We start from the raw sequence: 8011 nt of genomic DNA, 5'->3' as shown, positions 1-8011 counted from the left end.
TTTAAAATTTTGAGTTCCAAATTTTTTTCTGTGTTCACTCCCTATCCACTCTCATTGAGAAGGCAAGCATTTTAATATAGGTTATACATATATAGTTATGCAAAACACTTCTTTAATAGTCACTGTGAAAGAGTAACTATATTTCCCTCCATCCTGACTTGCACCCCATTATTCTATTTTCTCCTTTGACCCTGTCCCTTTTCAAAATTGCTTGCTTCTGACTACCTCTCCCCCCATCTGTCCTACTTTCTCTTATACCCCCTATTATCCTCTCCCCCCGACTAGCTTGTAGGGTAAGATACTCAGTTGTGTGTGTATATTATTCCCTCCTTAAGTCAAAACTGATGAGAGTAAGGTTCACTCAGTCCTTCTCACATCTCCCACCATCCCTTTGATTATGAAAACTTTTTCTGCCTCTTTTATGTGAGAAAATTTACCCCATTCAATCTCTCCATTTGTCCTTATTACAATATATTCCTATCTCATACCCTAATTTTATCTTTTAGATATCATCCCTTCATAATCAACTTACCCTGTGCGCTCTCTCTTTCTCTCTCTCTCTCTCTCTCTCTCTCTCTCTCTCTCTCTTTCTCCTTCTCTCTCTTATTTCCGCCAACTACCCTAATACTGAGAAAGGCCTTGAGTTACAAATACCATCTTATTTTTCCCTTGTTAAATAGTTGTTTATTGGAAAAAGTGGTCTGAGGAAGGGTCACTAAATTCACCAGAGAGCAACAATAACACACAAATTAGGAGTGGTGGGAGAGGTCAGCACAAGCTGTGGGATCTCAGTCTCTTCCTGGACTGTGAGGGATGGCCTGGAGTGTTAGGGCATACCCAGCTGGAAGGCCTTGACTTAAGTTAGTAGACATGGTTAGAGATAAAGAGAGACTCCCTGACTGCAGCTCCTGACTTTCCACTTGGAGTATACTTGCCTTGAGCAGCTTGACTGTTGGCAGTGGCCCACTTAATATATTCCTCTTGGGCAGCCTTGATGTTTTCCTGCTTTCCACGCCAGGTCTTGAGGGCAAATGCCTGCAGGGCTCGGCCATAAGAGAAGGTCAGGGCCCATGGCTTGTGCAAGGGGCAAGTATTGATGGCATTGAGATTGATGGAGTCATCCTCTTCACTTGGACCCCCAGAGAGGAAGGTGATACCAGTGACTGCAGGAGGCACAGTCTGGTGAAAGGCAGTTACAGTTGTCATTGCATTCTCCTCATGTGAATATTTCTGGGTACAGACATGGCCAGGGGTGACCATGTTAGGCTTCAGCAAGGTCTCTTCCAGATAGGAGTGGTGGTCACTCAGAGCTTTGTAGACAGCAGCCAGGACCTTCTCAGTGACATACTGAGAATGCTTCAAATCATGTTCTCCATCAGGGAGGATCTCTGGCTCCACAATGGGGAAATGCCATTCTTCTGGCAAATGCTAGCATATCTGGCCGGCACATTAGCATTCTCAGTGATGGCAAGTGAGGAAGGTGTATTATCCCCAATCTCCAGTACACAACACCACTTGGCAAAGTCAGCTCCATCCTTCTTATAGTGGGCACAGCGCTCACTCAGCCCATGCAGACCTTGGGTGGTGGTCTCACAATTAGTCCCTGCCAGAGCCACTACACTTTTGTCCACCTTGATGCCCACAATGCCACCCTTATCCTTTATGACTTTGGAGAAGGGATGACCATCATCAGCTTTGTGGTAGAGTGTCTCGTGGAAAAGGATAACACCTCCAATACAGGGGTTCACTCGATCATCTACTGTCAGAAGCAACTGCCTATAGAGGAGCTGATTTTCCTCTGAGTTCTCAGTTCTAATGGACTGCAGCCACTTTACAATGCTACCACTGGACTCATCAGCTGCCAAAATTCCCTTGCCCAGAGCAACAATTCGGTGAGCTATATCAGATAGTTTTTTCTTTTGCTCTGGTGTCAATGCTGGGTATTGGTGAGGCATGTTTTCCTTGGCTGGTAGTTTCCAGCAGAAAGCAAACCTGTTATGGTCGAGAACAGAACTTCTGCAAATATCATCTTTCCATGTAAGTATGTAAACAGTTCAACTTTAATAAGTCTCTTACAATTTCTCTTTCCTGTTTATCTTTTCGTGCTTCTTTTGATTTTTATATTTGAAAACCAAATTTTCTTTTCAACTCTAACCTTTTCACCAAGAATGTTTGTAAGTACTGTATTTTATTGAATGTCCATTTTTCAGCCTGAAAGATTATACTCAGTTTTGGTGGGTAGGTGATTCTTGGTTTTAATCCTAGTTCCTCTGACCTCCAGAATATCATATTCCAAGTCCTTCAATCTTTTAATGCAAAAACTGCTAGATCTTGTGTTATTGTTGACTGTATTTCCACAATATTCGAATTATTTCTTTCTGACTACTTGCAATAATTTTTCCTCGTCCTGGGAACTCTGGAATTTGGCTACAACATTGGTAGGATTTTTCCTTTTAGGATCTCTTTCCAGAGGTGATTGGTGGATTCTTTCCATTTGTATTTTACTTTCTGGTTCTAGAATATTAAGGCAGTTTTCCTTGATAATTTCTTGGAAGATGATGTCTGGGTTCTTTTTTTAATCATGGCTTTCAGGGAGTCTAATGATTTTTAAATTATCTTTCCTAGATCTATCTTACAGTTCAGTGATTTTTCTATTGAGATATTTCACAATGATTTCCATTTTGTTTCATTCTTTTGGTTCTCTTTTATAATTTCTTGATTTCTCATAAAGTAATTAGCTTCCATTTAGTCCAATCTAATTTTGGAAAACTCATTTTCTTCATTGATCTTTTGGACCTCCTTTTCCATTTGGAAAACCTTACCTTTTAAGGCATTCTTCTCCTCATTGACATTCTGTACTTATTTTGGGTTAGTCTATTTTTAAAGTATTATCTTCTTCAGTATTTTTGTGTGTCTCCTTTAACAAGCTGTAGACCTTGGCTTTCATGTATCATTCTCATTTCTCTTCTCAGTTTTTCTTCTACTTCTCTTACTTGATTTTAAACATTCTTTTTGAGATTTTCCATGGCCTGCAACCAGTTATTTTTTTCTTAGATGTTTTGGAAGCAGGAGCTTTGACTTTGTTGTCTTCTTCCAGTTGCATGTTTTGATCTTCTTTGTCATCAAAGTAAAATTCTATAGTCTGCATTTTTAACAATGTTTGCTCATCTTCCCAGCCAAATCTTTAACTTTCTAACTCATTGTCAAGGTAGTACTCTGCTTCCAGGGAGTATGGGGGTGGGATGAGTGTACTATCCCAGGTGTCAGGGATTTCATATCACTTTCTTAATCCCCCAGCTTCTGTCTGCCAAGAGCTCTGGAAACAGCCTCTGACACTGCTGATGCTGCTAAGCACTGCTACTACCACTACTACTGCCCTGGAGCTGAGGCCTGACCTGGCCAGACTGCATGCTCCTCTTGCAGGTCCAACAGATTTTTCCCACTGACATTTTTGGCATTTGTTGGTTGAGAAATTTGCAAACTGCCACAGCTGCCAATGATTCAGTCCTCTGAGGCCTGCTCTGATCCATCTGTCCCAGTGAGACTCATGCCAGACTGTGTTCCACTCTCTGCCTGGTATGATAGACCTTTTTTCTTGACCTTCCAGGTTGTCTTAGTCTGGGGATTTGTTGCACTCTATCATTTTGTGGATTCAGTAGATCTAGAATTTGTTTAGTCAGTTTTACAGGTATTTGGAGGGCTTTGGGGAAGAACTCAGGGAAGTCCTTGCTTTTCCTCGGCAATCATGGCTCCATACCAAAATACTATTTTTAAGGCTATTACTTTTAACTCGAGAGTTAAACATCACCTTTATCCATTAGATCTTCTATTTAGAAAGTGGATTCTAGGTCAAGATACATAGTAGAAAGAAGGATTGTGAGTTTTACCCTTTTTCCCTAAACCACCCCCCAAAATCCTTATAACAAATTTTAAAACTGTACTTGGCTGTGTTCTAATGGGGAAATTTGATTTAAAAAAACTAACCAGAATTATATTTCCAGCTCAGATTACCCAAGTGCACAGAGAGGTCAGATGATAATGGGGATATAAAGCAATGAGGTTGTTTTCAGGTTATTCCAGAGCAGGAAGAGATTATGTCCAGGACAAGAGGAAGTCCAGGATCCATCATGAAGGAGGTTCAATATATGCACACCAAACCTTATAACTGGCAGCACTGTTGTCATCTACCTAGTTTAGGAGTCAGAGATTCAGGAAAATGTGTGGAGAGAACTTGTAGTGAGAGCTGATTTTCTAGGATAAACGGTGGTTGAAGGACCTAGGCTATATATTGAGACGGGAGCAGGTTCCAGAGTCAATGTATGAACTTATGTAGAATGAAATGAGAACTAGCAAAACAATATATAAAATGAGAACTATATTGTGAAGACAAATGACATGGTAAAGAGAAACAATTTTGAAAATCTTGGGAACTCAAATCAATTTATTCACCAAACAACTTTCCAGAGGATTAGTGATGAACCATGCTATACACTTGATAATAAAAATAGTGAAAGACTCAGAGTTCAGATTTAGTTGTTTGTTTGTTTTTTTCTCTTTGGGCATGGCCAATTCAGAAATTTACTTTGAGTGTATAGCACACATGTGATAATCTAAATAGTAGAGGGTTTTGCTTTTTCCTATTCAACTAAGGGAGATGAGAGATGGAGAGAAGGCAAATTTCTGCTGATTTAATGAAAATAAATAAATTGCAACTTTTAAAATAAAGTGACATCATTAAGTTACTTTTTGGTTTATATAGAGATTTTAATTTCTTCAGTGACATTCTAATTTATTGAAATACATTTTCAGCTATGTTTGACTATATTTATACCCACCTAATATACAATAAAAATATATCTTTTAAAAATGAATAAATGTTATATTACTTATTCACAATATGAAAAGCTTAAATGACATGTTTTAACTGTGCTGTTGGGTGATATTAGTTGATATTAAAGCTTTTGAGGGGAAACAAAAACAATAAGAAAAAAGAGATGATTAATTTATTAGCCAAGTTAAAAATGAATTACTCAGAGCTAATAGATTACCTATTCCCAAGTTATATCATTACATATCTTCATGGAAAAGGAAATTTTTTTAGTAAATTTTATTTCTACAAATAACTTCATTTTAAAACTACTTTTGAAATTAAATAAATAGCAGTTTATAGAAAAATCTTAAATTTCATATATCCTAAATCACTAAGTATGCAGTTATTAATGAAAGTATCTTTCTCCATAATTAATTAGATAAAATAAAGTTGGTTTTGAATTGGTCAGCAATAAAAGGTAAAATTGCAAGTCCTCTACAACAATGTTTTTTTCTTATTACAATATTAAGATATTTTGTGTAGAAATACAGTTTCAGCTTTGGAACATTGTGCTTTGGAAGAGTTTAAAATGTAAATGATTTGTAACAGAGAGACAGATGTCAATATCCAGTAAAAAAATTATTGAGGAAGGAAATGAATTATTGATGGTATAAGTAGTGTTAGTATTATAATATGGAATAGGAAGTTATGGATGAGTATTAGAAGTTTGAAACTTACAAGACAACAAAAAGAAAGCCAATTTTGACCTGCAAAATGCCAGTCAAAAATAAATGGCAGCAGCATTATCTCTCAGTACTTTTTCTGTATATTTCATGACAAACTATACTGAAATATTTATGAGAACTCACTAAAGTTGAATTCAAATCTGATCTTAAGCATTTACTAGCTCTGTGACACTTGCAAGTCACTTAACATTGATTCCCTAAAAAACTAAAAAAACAACCAAAAAAACAAAACAAAACCCTTCACTTTGACTTTTGATCCCATTGATTTACTATCTGATATGTCTCCTCTAACTCATAACTAGATAGATTCAATCATGAATGCATCTCTTAACCCACTGGAAGTGCTTGCTCTTTCAAATGTCACATGGATATCATAATCACCAAATCCAATGTCCTCCTTAATTCTTTACTCTCCTAGACTCCTTTTAAGATCTCTTGACACTGTTACTTTTATTCATGCTTTGAATCCTCTTCCCTTGTCTTGAAAGTTACCATATTCTCCTGGTTTTTCAATTACTTCCCCATTCACTTTGTCTCCTTGACTGATTCCTGGTCATTTTCCTATACCTTCAGTAAGGATATTCTTCAGTTCATTCTTTGTGTTCTTCTCTTTAGAGTTTGTGTTCTTCTCTTGAGAGTTTCAGTTATTCCCACCACTTCACCTACTATACCTATGATAATGACTAATAAATACTATACATGTTTGATCCTCCCTGTTAAACTACAAATATGCAGCTCTACTTACCTAGATGATATTTGTATATACATATCTCACTTCCACCACAAACTCAATATGTTTCGAAAAGACAACATTATGATACATTGGTGAATCAGTAGAATCTATTAGATATACAATACAGAATAATACATGAAAATGTGTTTGATAAACCCAAAGATCCATGCTTTTGACCAAAACTGCCTAGAAAACTTGAAAGCAGTTTGGTAGAAAAAAACTGTAGACCAATATCTCCCACCATACCAAGGTAAGGTCAAAAGGGGTACATGATTTAAACATAAAGGGTGATACCCTAAGCAAAGTAGGTGAGCATGAAATAGTCTCTCTTCTTGATCTATGGATAAAGGAAGAACTTAGGAAGAAACAAGAAGTAGAGAATATTATAGAATGAGAAATGGACAATTTTGACTAAGTTAAAATAAAAATTTGCACACACAAAACCAAGGCAGACAAGAAAAAAAGCAGAAAACTGAGGGAAGGCAGGGGGGGTTGCAATATGTTTTTTTTCCCTTGATAAAAGACCCATTTTTCAAATATATAAAAAATGGAGTCAAATGTATATACTAAAAGGTGGTCCGTAGGTAATAAATGTTCAAAGGATATGAATTGGTACTTTTTCCATGAAGACATCAAAGCTAGCTAGAATTATATGACAAAAATGATCTAAATCACTGTTGATTTCACCCATTTGATTTTTAGGATTTGTAATATGATGTTTAATTAGTAATTTTTCATTTATTCTATTTCCAGTTTTGTTTCTATTGCATGCTCAATTCATTGATCTTATCTTTCTCTATTTTGTTGACATGTGTTTAGAGATAAAAATTCCCCCCTAAGTACTGATTTAGCTGCATCCCATAAATTTTAGTATGATGTCTCATTTTTATAATTCTTTTTAACGAGATTGTTTCCAAGGTTTGTTCTTTGACCCGTACATTCTTTAGTATATGATAATTTAGTGTCTAATTAATTTTTAATCTAGGTTTCAATTGCCCTTTATGGAATCTATCTTCATTGTATTTTGGTCTGAAAATACATTTAATATTTCTGCTTTGAAGCTTTTGGTTTTTATAGTTTTTAGGTTTTTAGTGCCTTAATACATGTCAGTTCTTGTGAAGGCACCTTGTACAGCTAAGGAAAACGCATATTTTTTTTCTGTTCCCTTTCAGGTTTTCCAAAAATCTAACATATCTAACTTTTGAACAATTTCAACCATTTGTTCAAATTATTATTTGTTATATGGTTACAATTATCTAGCTTAGGGAGGAGAAAGTTGGGGTATTCCACTTGTAAAGTTTTACTATTTTTTCCTGAACCTCATTTAACTATTCTTTAAAAATTTAGATGGCATGTCATTTGATGTCTATGTTTATTATTATTTCTTCATCATCTATGGTATCCTTTAACAAAATGCACTTTCACGGCTTATCACTTTTAATTAGATTTATTTTTGCTTTGACTTTGACTGACGTGGTCGTTGTTACCCCAACCTGTTTTACCTCATCTGAAGCGTAGTAGATTCTGCTCTAATCCCCTTTTTTGAAATCTTTGCATATCATTCCATTTCAAATGTGTTTCTCTTAAAGAACATATTGATATATTCTAGTTTCTTATCCATTCTGCTAATCACTTTCATTTTATGGGTAGGTTTAACTCTATGAAATTTATTATATTTTCCTCCTCCATCCCATTTTCCCTTATTTATCATTCTCTCTTTTT

At 35.9% G+C, this 8011-nt stretch overlaps 1 pseudogene; it reads right to left on the bottom strand.

Moving 5' to 3' along the window:
- Window positions 1-781: 781 nt before the first annotated feature.
- On the bottom strand, window positions 782-1955 carry LOC140510570 (fructose-bisphosphate aldolase A pseudogene; annotated as a pseudogene).
- Window positions 1956-8011: the final 6056 nt, after the last annotated feature.

Source organism: Notamacropus eugenii, chromosome 6, assembly GCF_028372415.1.
Source record: "Notamacropus eugenii isolate mMacEug1 chromosome 6, mMacEug1.pri_v2, whole genome shotgun sequence".
NCBI lineage: Eukaryota > Metazoa > Chordata > Mammalia > Diprotodontia > Macropodidae > Notamacropus > Notamacropus eugenii.
The sequence above is the reverse complement of the archived record's forward strand: the minus strand, read 5'-3'. Positions and strand labels throughout refer to the sequence as shown.